Below are 14834 nucleotides of genomic sequence, written 5' to 3' on the forward strand. Positions count from 1 at the left end.
CTGAGAAAGGTCACGTGGTGAGTTGATAGCCGTTGATCAGGTTGATGAGAGCTGAACAGCTGATTAGGATTAGGTGAGGTAATGGAGATGCTTATCTAGATTAGCTACAGGGGCCACAACTCAAAATGGGGTTTAGAGGTGGCTACGTGTTGGGATGTGATTGGAAGGGGTACCATCTGACGGTTATAAAGAGGCGGCGGTGATCATGATGAACAGCAATGAGGAGCCCACGGAAAGGGTGTTTAAAGAAGGGATCAAAGTACTTTTTATTTAGGCATTATAAAAGGATACGATAGAAAGTTCTGATGTGGATCAGCATCAGCCATGACTTAAACTCCATCTTTACCGAATACTAACCATTTAATATGGTCTAAAAAAGGTAGGTTGTAAAAGGGTAAGAAGAATAAAGCATTCAAAAAGGATATTGATAGGACATTAAATAAATAAAATTAAAGGAAAAGTAGCAATAGACTCCAACAAGCGTAACATAATATTATGGGAGGCAGTGACAAAACTCCTCCAGGAAACACACAAGTTCTAATAATATTAAATAACAATAGAGCATCAAAATGAATAATAGATAGCTAGACTGACACAAGACCAACAGAAACGGAAAACAAAACCTTGATGAGATGCCACCGTCTGTCCAGCACCCAGTTTTGGGTACCAAAACTGTAGTAGAGGACCTTCGTAAATAGCATTCACTTCTTCTTGGCAGCAGACTTGGTCACCTTGGCACCAGAGGGATCCTTCTTCTCGACGTTCTTAATGACTCCGACAGCAACAGTCTGGCGCATGTCCCTGACGGCAAAGCGGCCAAGAGGTGGGTATTCAGAGAAGGTCTCGACCACCATGGGCTTGGTCGGAATCATCTTAACAAGGCCAGCATCACCATTCTTCAAGAATTTCGGCTCCTTCTCGAGCTCCTTCCCAGATCGTCTGTCAATCTTGGTGAGGATTTCAGCAAATTTGACAGCAATGTGAGAAGTGTGGCAGTCAAGCACTGGAGCATATCCGTTGCCGATCTGGCCAGGATGGTTCATGATGATGACCTGAGAAGTGAAGTTAGCAGCCTCCCTGGCAGGATCCTCCTTGGAATTGGAAGCAACAAAACCACGCTTGAGATCCTTGACAGCAACATTCTTCACATTGAAACCAACATTGTCACCGGGAAGGGCTTCTGGGAGGGATTCGTGATGCATCTCAACTGACTTGACTTCAGTGGTTAGCCCGGTGGGACCAAAAGTAACCACCATACCTGGCTTGAGAACACCAGTCTCAACACGACCAACAGGAACAGTGCCAATGCCACCGATCTTGTAGACATCCTGGAGGGGAAGTCGAAGGGGCTTGTCTGAGGGCCGCTTTGGCTCCAGGATCATGTCAAGGGCCTCAAGGAGGGTAGGGCCCTTGTACCAGTCAAGGTTGGTGGACCTCTCAATCATGTTGTCACCCTCGAATCCAGAGATGGGGACGAAGGCGATTTTCTCAGGGTTGTATCCCACCTTCTTGAGGTAAGAAGATACTTCCTTCACAATTTCATCATACCTGGCCTTGGAGTACTTCGGGGTTGTAGCATCCATCTACAACAAAGGAACAAAGGGGACTTATCAGCAAAAAAGCACACACAACAATACAGTACAAACCTTTGCTGATGACTGGAAAATGTTATTTGGCATACAGTAATCCTGAACTTTTAACAACTCTACTTCTGAAGAAAAAAAAATTCAAGTATAACATAATCTCCACCATTCAGAACAAGTGAGGCAAAGGGAACAAGCATACCTTGTTACAGCAGCAAATCATCTGCTTCACACCAAGGGTGAAGGCAAGCAGGGCATGCTCACGAGTTTGTCCATCCTTAGAGATACCAGCTTCAAAACCACCAGTAGTCGAGTCAATGATAAGAACAGCACAATCAGCCTGAGAGGTACCAGTAATCATGTTCTTAATGAAGTCACGATGACCAGGGGCATCAATAACTGTGCAGTAGTACTTGGTGGTTTCAAATTTCCAGAGAGCAATGTCAATGGTAATTCCACGCTCCCTTTCAGCCTTAAGCTTGTCAAGAACCCAAGCATACTTGAAAGGACCTCTTGTTCATCTCAGCAGCTTCCTTCTCGAACCTCTCAATAACACGCTTGTCAATACCTCCAAGCTTGTAAATAAGATGACCGGTGGTGGTTGACTTGCCAGAGTCGACATGACCAATGACCACAATGTTAATGTGAACCTTCTCTTTACCCATGACTACAGGCAAAAATCTGCTATACCAAAATAAGATGGTTAGAAAACAAAAGACAAGCTTTTCATGGTGGAGCTGGTGAACACTGAGCATGAAAATTGTACAGCAATCATATGACATACATTTAAACCATTAAAAATATGCACTTTAAGCCTTGCAATTTTCAACTATTACAATAATAGATACAGGAGATCAGTTAGATGTAAAAGAAAACTGATAAATATTAACATGAGAAATCAATTGAATGCCAAACAATAATGAACAGCAACTGTCAAAAACTTCAGCACATCTTTCGTAACAATAAACACAAAATAAGGATCAAACAAAAATGAGTAGCAAATTCAAAGGAATGGCATTACTATATAAGCATGAATGTCTACATAGAGTAAAAAACTATCATAAAACTAAGGAACAATAACAATGCCATTTGCCATTTCTTTGAAGTTGCTTCCATTAACAGTTCATAGACTTGGTTCAAAACCAAAACATTTATAAATGATCTTTTAGATAAAAGTAAATAAATTAAAATAACACATAAGACAGTATGGAGAAAGTACTGCTTACATATTTCAGAAGATGTTACATAACATAGCAAATATATTATGCAAATTATCGTAGTCCAGTGAGGAAACAAAGTTCACATTCAAAAAATACAAGAATGGAAGAAAACAAAAACAGTACATAGTGAAAAAAGAAAACCATCATCATAAGTTATACTTTACATATGAATATTGCTAGTTATAAATATATTACCATATTCCAAAAATAAAACAATAAAGATAACAATAAATTTGTCTGATATAGTTTATCATTTTTAAAAAGGATTATTATAACCGCATGGCAATTTGGCAAAGCCGGGAGAGCAATTGATGAGATATGACTGAACCAAAGCAACCCAACTACTTCAGGGTCACATCAATTTTTCATATCATCATCCATATCAGATCTCTCAGCCATGTCTAAATGGATTGATTTCATTTGCATCCAATAGGAATTGAACCTATACCAAAGGCTTAGGTGCCTTTGTCCTATCCATTGGACGATGGATGCTTTTCATTCCAAACTTCATTACCAAGAGCATACAACTATCTTTTAAATACTCACTGAATACGACTCCTTAAATATAAAAAGGCACAGAAAGAACAAGCTTATCTACCAAATTAAGAAACCAAATTGACTAAATCACGAACAACACAAAATTAAACATACTAATCCAAACTCACGCGCTCATAGGTCAAAAACTCATGTGGAATTCCAAAAACAAAATTTAAAAAAATTAAAGGCCAGAACCACCATGTTAGATAGACATATAATTACAAAATAGGATACTCGTTCATAAAAATCCAAGCTGAATTCGAATAAAAAAACAACTTTTGCAGGATAAACAAATCAAGAAGCACAATCTCAATAAATCATGAACATCGGCAAGTCAACATACCATCACAAACTCAAATACTCGAAACTAAGAAATTCAAGTGAAATCCAATAGAAAAAAAAACAATGATCACCACATAAATCAAACAAAAAACATCAATTTTACTTCATATACACATCAGCACATCACATTAAGCATAAATCAAATTTAGTTGTTCAGATCTACAAGAACAATCATGGATTCATAATACGGATGAAAAAAATTCTAATAAACACCGGAAGAATTAGATCAATTAAAAAAACCAATCAAAAGCATGCTACAATTCAAGAAGATAAACTAGAAAATCAAAAGAAACCTCACCCCACATCACATTAAGCATAAATCAAATTCATTTGTTCAGATCTACAAGAACAATCATGGATTCATAATATGGAGGAAAAAAAACTAATAAACATCGGAAGAATTCCATCAATTGGAAACATCAACGAAAGGCATGCTACAATTCAAGAAGATAAATACAAACGAAAAGAAAACCAAGAGAAACCTCACCACAGAGGAGCAACAACAGCGGCGAGAGAAGAAGAGTTCCTAGGGTTTCAGATGAGACGCGAACGCGAAGAGAGCCAAGGGTTTATAAAGGAGACGAGAGGCCTCTTGGCTATCTAGGGTTTCTTCTCCGCCGTCCGATCATTTATCCAACGGTGATAAGCATTGAGTCTTATCCACCGTCGATATAGATCTTGCGGATCATATCAAGACACGTGGATGCAATTTTAGGTTTCTTGGGCCCCAAGCTCGAGGTTGGAGGCCACTATATAAAAGTAAGGCCAGTGTGAAGTGACTCGAACCGAACCCATTGTCCCATATTTGGATTGGTCTAGGGTTGTAAACCAACCAAGCCACTCGACTTGAGAGCTACACAGAGCTTGGTTCCAAAAAAATAAAAAAACTCGTTTATTAAGGAGATGAGTCAAGTCGAGCTTGACTTTTGAGCCTGAATAAATAATCGATTGAGCTTGAGCCTTAAATTACTCGGCCTGACTTTTGAGCCTGGATAAATAATCGATTGAGCTTGAACTTTAAATTACTCGACTTGTTAACACTCGTGAGAAGCTAGGTATTACAACTTATAATATTTTAATGATTTTAAATATTTTTAAAATTTATTACAATAGTTAAGTTCTAGTAATTAAATTATTATACATGTACTCTAGTAAATTATTGTGGCTAAATTATCCACAATAATATTATGTAGGATAATTTAGCCACAATAATATTAAATACCGAGCTAAGCTTGAGCTTGATATTTTTTTGTAGTGATTCGACTTAAAGCTTGGCAAAAGAAGTTCAAAATAAACACGATTTGAGCTCGAGCTCAGTTGAAATAATATCAAACAAAGCTTGAATATACCAAAGCTCCACTTGAGCTCAGTTTGGGTCGGCTCGGTTCTATTGCAACCCTAGATTAGTTGTTTAACTCATGTTTGGTTTAGATCTTAATTAGGGATTCAGAGGTGTTTAGGTCTTAATCATGAATGGTTAGTGCTTTGAAAATTTTGTTTTTTTACATAATATGGATAATTAACATTGTCACATGTTTCTAATTTCAGATAAGCTCGAATGAGATTTATTTTTAAAATAAATTAACCAATAAAAACATATTAAATCATATCATTAAGCGATAGCATCTTGGGGACATGTATTTGTTCAATATGAAACTATTTCTTCGTTGTTTAAGAAGTCGAATTTTGTGTTAAAAATTCTAGTTAATAAAAGAAGAGTTTGGATATAAATTATTTATTTATTTAATATTTTTAAAAAATAATATTTTAGATATTTAAAATGATTATAAATTTTAAATTCATGGGGAATGGTACCATATTTTCTCCGAGTTGAGAGGTCATGATTGAACTTTCTCTCACAACTATGGTTGTAGATTGTAATTATTCATATTTCATAAAAAAAAAAAGATGAAATGAGATTTTTTTTACTAAATATTAATAACATAAAACATGTTAAAACCATGGCAAACTTATAAATGAGACTTATAACACATAAAAAGGGGAAAATTCTTCTTTTTTTTTTTGTTTGTATATGGTATGCCCATAAAAATTAGTGCAATTACATGTATATATTTCAATAAAACTAAATACCATATATACACTCCTTTTAAATTTGATTTGCTTGTGTATATGCCCCGTGATTGGCATGTAATGTTAAAATATATAATAAAATTTATAAATATTAAAAACTTAATAATAATGATAATAATATCTACAAAAATATTTGGCAAGAGCTAGAGGAGAGGTTTGGTTAGCTAAAAAGATCTTAGCCAAGTTTCACAAAGTTTTAGTTCAATTACTTCTTATTTCACTAGAATCAAAAAACCTTTGGGATGAGATTCAGTGCTTGACCAAGATCTTTCCATGTACTTGTGGTTCATTACTTGAGCAACAAAAGCAAGAGGAAAATCAATAGTTATTGCAGTTTGTTAATGGGTTTGAATGAGAGTTACAATGCAGTAAGTAGCAATATTTTGATGATAAAGCCTCTATCTTTGTTAATACAAGAAGAGAAGCAAAGGGAAATATCATCATGTGTTCAATTTTCCTCTAAAATAATTTCCATGAATGCAGGCTTGTCTGGAAATTCAACAAATTATAGCAATAAGAACATCTCTCAGTTAACTCTTAGAACCAAATTAGATCAAAAAGGTGATGTGTGACTACTGCAAAAAGACTAAGCATACAAGGGACAGATGGTTTAAGCTACATGGTTTTCCAAATTCTCTCAAGAATAATAGATATAATGGGAAAGGAATAGCAGCTCCTGTCCAAGGAAATAATGCTGAGATTTCTCATATACCTGAATTGAATATTGCTTAGTTTAACAAACTAACGACAACGTTGATTGACACTTCTAAAAATTCACCTCAACATCTGGATACAATACATATGACTTCTTTTGAAAATGGAAATGCAAATGTAGCTTCTCTTTCTTCAACCATTATGGCAGGTATATCTTATGAACTATTTTCAAATTTAATCAGCTCACATGTTTTTAATAGTAGCAAGCAATCCCCCATACAAAAAACTTGGATCATGGATATCGGTACTTCAGATCGTATGTGTCATGATATTACTTGTTTTGACACTCTTCATGTTTTACTTAAATCTTTTTAAATTACTCTTCCCATAGATTATGAAATGGCTGTTTCTCATATTGGAACAATTATTCTTGCAGACAATTTGAATATTACTCAAGTTTTGTTTGTTCCTGAATTCCATTTCAACCTTCTATCTGTGACCAAATTAATTCAACAACTCAGCTCTAAAGTTATTTTTACGTCTGTTTTTTGCTTTCTATAGGGTCTTTCATTGAAGAGTCCATGATAAAGCATTCAAAGGACTACTTTCTTCATTCTCATACTAGAGGAACAATCACAATAGTATATTCTGTTCTGAATTCTATATCCGTTGTTCCACAAAAATCAGTTTACATGTTCTTTGTTTCTAAACAATCTAACTACTTCTTATAATAGTATTGAATTTGAACTTTGGCATTCAAGATTAGGACATCTTCCTTTACACAAAATAAACTTGCTCTTTCACTAACCTTTAATTTGAAATATAATTCTTTAATCATTTGCAATGTTTGCCCGCATGGTAAACAACACATGTCGCCCTTCGCTCATAGTCACATTCACACTTCTTCAATGTTTGAATTAATTCATGTTAACACCTGGGGTCCATATAATACAGAAACTCATCAAGGACATAGATTCTTCCTTACTGTTGTGGATGATAATAGCAAAGCCACTTGGACTTTTCTTTTGAAAACTAAGAGAGATGCTTCTTTTACATCAAAAAATATTATTCAAATGATAGATACTCAGTTTCAAGTGAGAATCAGGAAAATTAGAACTGATAATGCTTTTGAAGTAGGAAGTTCAGAGGAGTTAAAATCTTTCTTTGCAGAGAAAGGGATTATCTACCAAACACCCTACAATTATACTCCACAACAAAATGGAGTATTAGAGAATAAACATAAACATATATCAACAACAGCTCGTGCCCTTTTATTTCAATCCAAAGTGTCTATCAAATATTGGGGTGAATGTATTCTTACTACAACCTATCTGATTAACAAGTCTAAGGAAACTTTTGAAGAACAAGACCCCTTTTGAGATATTATTTGAAGTACAACATGATTATTCTTATGTTAGAGTCTTTGGTTGTTTATGTTTTGTAAAAAAACAATGAAAAATTCAAAGACAAATTTCAAATAGAGCAAAACATGGTGTATTCCTTGGATATCCTTTTGGCAAAACGGGTTACAAAGTTCTTCTTCTTGATACTCTAGAAATTGTTGTTTCTAAGAATGTAATTTCTCACGAAACTGTTTTTCATTTACATAAGGTCTATAACAGTAAAGCTAGTAACTATTCTTTCTCACCTCCTTCATTGCAAGACAATTTTCCCAACACAGCTTCACAAAATTTTTCCAATTAAAATGTTCATTCCATTACAGAACAAAATTCCAACTCTTATTCTTTACCAACTACTGTGTCAAATTCTCCATCAACTTCTGAATCCATTGTGTCAAATAAAAATGCTTTGACAAATTCTATGCTTCTCAAAAGATCTACCATATCACACAATGCTCCAGTCTACTTGAATGACTATATTTGCAATACTATCAAAATTAATAACTCTCATAATTCATTACTTAGTTATGTTAATTGTGCTCATACTCTTACCAATTCTTATTTTACTCCTAACCACATCTATTTCCCTTCTCTTTCACATCACAATCGAGATATGCTTGCTCTATTACCTACTATAATTGAGCCACAAACTTATGAAGAGGCAATAAGATGTCTTGCTTGGAAAGAAGTTATGCAACAAGAATTTAAAGTTCTTGAAGATAATAATGGGATATGGTTCCAATACCAAAAGGAGAAAGTCCCATTAGATGCAAATGGATCTACAAGGTTAAGTATAAATCAGATGGAAGTGTGAAGATTCAAAGATAGGCTAGTAGACAGAGGCTTTACTAAAAAATATGGTGTTGATTACACTGAGACTTTTTCCTCAGATGTTAAAATGACCATAGTGAGGAGCTTAATAGCATTTGCAGTAAAAAGCATTGGAAGCTTTTTCAATTGGATGTAAACAATGCTTTCTTACATGGTGATTTACATGAAGAAGTTTATATGAAAAGACCACCAGGATTTAACAGTGAAGCTTATAACTTGGTGCAAATTGAAGAAGTCATTATATGATCTTAAACAGGCTTCAAGGCAGTGGCATTATAAACTTTCTGAAGCATTGAAGGATAAAGGTTACTAGAATTTTAAGAATAACTATTCTCTTTTTTATAAAAAGACCAATGGGTGAAATGTTTTTCTGGCAGTGTATGTAGATGACATTTTGATAACTGGGGATGACTTTGATGAAATGCAGAAATTGAAGGAATGCCTTGATAAAAAATTTAAGATGAAAGATCTAGGCATTTTGCATTATTTTCTCAGAATTGAAGCAGTATATCATGAAGAAGGATTCATTTTGGCTCAAAAGAAATTCACATTGGATTTACTCAAAGACTTTAATTGTGAGAATCGCTCACCAATCTCAAGTTCTCTAGTATTAGGTTTAAAGCTAACTCCTATTATAAATGAACCACTGGCTGAACCTTCAATATATAGAAGGTTAGTTGGGAAATTGAATTATCTTACAAACACCATACCTGTTTTATATTATCATGGGACAATCTCCTATATCATGGAAGTCTAAAAAGCAAACTACAATGGATTTATCATTTGCAGAAGCTGAATACAGGTCCATGCACTGAGTATGTGCTGAAATTTCATGGCTCACTAGATTGCTGAGTAAGCACACAATGGATTCAATTACTCCAATTTCATTGAAATGTGATAATCAAGCAGTTATTCATATAGCAAAGAACCTTGTTTTTCATGAATGCACCAAGCATATAGAATTGGATTGCCACTTCGTTTGAGAACAAGTTCAAGCAAGGTTAATTTCATTACATCGTGTTCCTTCAAAATTTTAGTTAGCAGACATATTTACTAAGTCTTTATCTGGACCTCAACATTAAAGAATACTTTCTAAGTTGGGAGTGTGCTAATTATCTACACTCTCCCACTTCAAGGGGTGTTGGAGAAGTTAAAGTTAACAAAAAAGAAAAAAAACGAGGAGAATGTGAAGATTAGAAGATGAAGATCAGTAATTCATTTCCAGCAGTTCATTGAATTAAACCTTATTACAGAGCAGGTCACGTGAGAAACATGTATTTCAACAGCTTTTTTTGTTATAGAGTTTGTTGTTATGCTGAGTTGGGAAACTTTATGCCAACTCAGCATATTCAGTTATAACTAATGCCAAGTCAGCACACTCAGTTATAACAGCTTTTAGTACAAACGAATGAACTCATATAAATAAGCTCATCTTTTTGTAATCCTTAGCTTGATCAATAAAATTAATCATTCTTCGTCTCTAAACTTTGTTCCTCTCCTTCTCTTCTCCTTGACATTTGCTTGCAGATCAAGCTGCAAGCTAAAGGATTTTGATCAATCGCGTAGTTGATTCAAGGCAGGACATGTGAGTTTTCTTCAAAACCTTGCAGTTTCCAACAATAATGTCATCCAAGAGTATGTTCGCCGGTTTCAGGTCTTGATGGATGATCCTTGAGCTATGAAGCATGTGTAGGTACTCGAGTCTCGCAGCAATGCCAAAGGTGATCCGGTGCCGCATGAACCTATGCAGCTCGCACAGTCCCTCGACCAAGTCCTTGAGCACATGGCCTAGGGTCTCATTCTTCATGTACTCGTACATGAGCAAGTCACAATATGGTCGAGGCAAATGTGCCAGCAAAGGTAGTGCCAGATGTGGCCCATTGTTTGGATCTCAGACCGGATTTTGCATTTGAACTTGTCAAGCACTTTGCTATTCTTATCCCCGACTTGGGTTGTGCTTGCATTTGTGATTTTCATGAATTTTTTATGGTGGTGAATTTATCTAGGACTGACAGACTAACTGATAAGTGCTTGTACAATATGAATGCGAAGCGTTCTTTTTTTATGTTGAGCATCACTTTTCTCGGGTTTTTACACTAATATGTGTGCTTTTATGTTACTTTTATGCAGGTAGGATTGTGAAACCAATTATGAAGGAAAGAAGCCAATGTGGATCACAATGCACCGATTTTGGAGAAAATCTTGCTAAAGTTCAAACGCGAAGATATAATTCGGGTGCGAGATGCTAGAGTGTGTGCCAACCTCCCCGTATTTGAGTTTGCATACCCATTTGGAGGAGCACAAAGGCAGTCACACTCAAACATTCCGACTTATGCACATAGAACAAGATCTCCATCAACTTATCCGTCATTGAAGAAGCAAAGCGATCCACGGAATAAACGTGTGCCCGTTTATGTTACCTCGATGAAAAGTGGATTCGGGAGTATTTTTGGAAGAGTACTGTAGCATGTACTGCATCAAATCACTGTAGCAAAGCACCGTAGCAGTTACTGTTCACAGCCGGCCGAAAATCACAATTCTAGAGAATCCACACGGGCGTGTGGAAATTACCCACGCCTGTGTGGAAATTCCACATGGGCGTGTGAAAAATCCACAGGCGTGTGAAATCCTACGGCTCCGACATCGCGCGTTGTTTGGAAGAAGGTTATTGGGAGAGCTTTCGTCGGCACCGATCCGGCGAGGTGTATCCTAGGCCGGACAAAGGATCCCTTGCGACGAGTAGAGGACTCTCCACAAGACCATCGACACGACCATCAAGGGGGTTTTCTATGAATTCATTGCTTTTACATTCTATTTCTTTGATTGTACTTAGCTCCATGGAGAGCTAAACCCCTAGTGGGTACTTGGGTATTTGTGAACCCTATGATGTATTTGTTTCATTGAATCTCTTTATTATGCTTTCAATCAATTGATGTTTGTTGTGAGTTCCAACCTTGAATGCTTGATTGTATGAACATTTCCCCTAGAGTGACACTAGGGTTGAGAGTTCTTATTGGTAACCTTGTGAGTGAATGACACACCACGAGTGTTAGACAAAGTTAGGTTGGAGAGGATTGAGAGGGTGAGTCAAGAGGTACAGGAGCGTCCCATTTCCCCTCCGACGTGATAGATTCTACCTCCATTCCTCGAGTTTTTTGCGGCCATAATAGAGTGAATGGTCTAAGGGATGACCCTCTGCTGGGGCTTAGTTGCGCGTGCAACGGAGTGAAGCATTGAGGTGATCTTAGTATGTAGGGCTTAATCGTGGTTAGGGACCTTCCACCTGGACCAAAGGGTTAGGTCTATAATTAGAAAGAGATTTATCACTTGGAATCCCTAGAGCTCATTGCAACTCTATGCGAGTGCGAGGTTGAGAGGTTATCTAATCTCTCCTCCGGGATATGTATAGAGTTAGGCATGGTTGACCTTAGATTTGGGACTATGTAATGAAGGATTTTCACGACTCACTATTGCATTAATTAGGAAGCATAATAGAGGGTTCTTGCACTTGAAACGATCGTCCTAGGCGGAGCATTATCCGGGTACCCCATCTTTATCGATTGCCTTACCTTCCTCCTTTACTCGTGCTCTCTTACTTGTTGATTTTACTTTTGAGAATTGAATCATTGTCACACTTATCACTATTAGTCTTTCACATAGCTAAGAAGCGGATTAAGTGTTTTTATTCCCTACTCCCTGTAGATTCGATACCCGTTCATCCGGGATTATTACTTCGACAAACCCGTGCACTTGCGGGATATACGCAAGGGGACCTTGTCACTAACGCAAGACGATATCTAAAAAACCCTATATTTGAATTAAAATAAAATAATATAACCAACACTGGATCAGTCTATATGGTGTGAGTCAGTCTGTCAGTCTGACACTTTGTACAGACTGACCCACACCAAATCAATTTGTATTGCAGGGGCGTAAACCATAAATCTACCAGTAATTTTTATTGAATTTTCTAACTTTGGGTTAAACACCTTGAATTTGAAGTCACCAAAATCATACTCAAGGCATCTTAGCATTGAGAGCCAAATCGGTTCCGGTAATGACTTTGGAATGATTAGGAGATTTCCAAGTATTGTTAGTTTTGACGAATTAATATATAGCGTTTGAGGAAATTACTTCGACATAGACCGTAGTAGCATTGTATTTACCGTAGAGATCTAGGTTGTTAGAGAGGTCTAGAAAGATGAGCTTGTGGAGAGAGGAGAGGGCTTGGGGGATTTGGCCAGAGAAAAGGTGAGGAAGGCTTGTTCGAGATTGGGGAGTGTGGAGAGGAAATGGATGTCACAGGTAAAGAGGTTGGAGGAAAGATTGAGGATGCCAAGGGCTGTGAGAGACGAAAGGTCGGAAAGAACTGAGCCAGACAGGCGGTTGCCTTGGAGGTCCAAGGTTTCGAGGTCGGAGAGGAGGGTGAGGGAAAGGGAGATGATGCAGGAGAGGTGTTGGGAATGGAGGCTGATGGAGATGGCATGGTGTCGACAGCAACGCTAGTGGATGCTTGGGATGGTGCAGATTTTGGGAGGAGAGGAAAACCGAAGTGGGAGAGAAAATGGGTGAGGGTGGGGGAAGAGGAGATGGAAAGGGAGGCCAAGAGGAGGAGAAGGAGGAGCAAGAGAGTGCCTTTGGGATTTGGCCTACGAGAAGCATTTATAAAGATTGGGGATAGGTTATGGGAGATTTGGTGTTGATTTTAAATTGGCCACCTTTACTTTGAAAAAATTATAGATTTATCAATCCACGATGATTCACTACACTGTGGGCCACTATAAGATGAAATGAGGTTGATTTCACCCTAACCCTAACGCTCTTTAATTTTTATTTTTTAATTCATTCTTATGTTTGGGTCCTCCTTGACCCTCTGATAGCTCTCATGGTGGATAACAACAAATGGGAGGCATCTTGAAAAAGAAAGACTTCTAAATCTTCTCTCGTATATATGTTAGAGATAAAATAACTATAGTTCTAACTATCAGAACCGGTCTTAATGAAAATGGGCCTCAGATAAAATCATAATAAATTTGTTTAGAAATAAATCTCATAATAAAAATAAAAATAAAAATAATTACAATAAATAAAAATAATAGTAACTGGAAATTTTATATAATTTTTTTAAAAAAAATGAATTGCGAGGGACTAGTGTAAGATCAAATTTATTACATATTGATATTATTATAAATTAACTTTTTATAGTTTAGAAGAGCATGAGGTCCTATTCTAATGCCAAATTTATTGGATATCTATATGATTAAATTTTATAGTTTAAAAAGCAGTTAAAATTTTTAATATTATAACTATGTGAATAGCATAATAGTAAATGAATATTTTAAATATAATTTAAAAAAATAAAAATTTATAGGCCCCTAAAAGATTATGGCGCTCTAGGCATAGGCCTATGGCTGGGCCTACTAACTATAGTAAGGCAATAAGTTCACTATGGACGTTTGTAGAGCATCCGCAAAAAATGAAAAGTAAGAGAGAAAAGGTAGAGAAAAAGACAGAGATAAGGGTGAAGAGAGAAGACACGCAACAACAACAAAGAATAATGGCTGAGGGTTGTATACGGTTAGAAAAAGATGGGTTGATTGGTTTTAAAAGATTTATTTAAAGAAGAGGGAGGGCAGGGAGACCAGTGCAATTTGGGTTGGAACCCTGTTATTGAAGGATCATTGAAGAGTGGTGATCAAATGATTGTGATGCGAGAACTGTGCATCACACACGATACTATTGATAGCATTGTTAGCAATTACTATTGGCATCACTGTTCACAACATTGGATGATATATAACTTTTGAATTCGTGCACAGCTAAACAATAATGGATGATGTACATCCATTGAATTCATGTACATCTGTTGGATTTGAATCCAACAGCTGATATACTGATTTTTGTAAAATTCTTATTTACAAACGTTCGTAGAAGACATGCCCACTTATAGTAATATGTTATATACTCATTATACACATTATTTTATAGGACAAATAGACATACTATAGGTATTATAGTAGACTAGACAATATAGTGTAATATATATATATATACATATATCATAATAATATGGTATATAATAATATAGCATACTATATATAGTTCTTAACCAAATAATTAATAGTAAGAGTATATACAATACACTCAATTTAGGGTAATATTAATGTAAATATAAT

General features: G+C 36.2%; 1 pseudogene; it reads right to left on the minus strand.

Annotated features, from left to right (window-relative positions):
* Positions 1-411: 411 nt before the first annotated feature.
* Positions 412-4263, minus strand: LOC120273651 (annotated as a pseudogene).
* Between the last annotated feature and the right edge of the window lie 10571 nt (positions 4264-14834).

Source organism: Dioscorea cayenensis, chromosome 12 (genome assembly GCF_009730915.1).
Source record: "Dioscorea cayenensis subsp. rotundata cultivar TDr96_F1 chromosome 12, TDr96_F1_v2_PseudoChromosome.rev07_lg8_w22 25.fasta, whole genome shotgun sequence".
Lineage (NCBI taxonomy): Eukaryota > Viridiplantae > Streptophyta > Magnoliopsida > Dioscoreales > Dioscoreaceae > Dioscorea > Dioscorea cayenensis.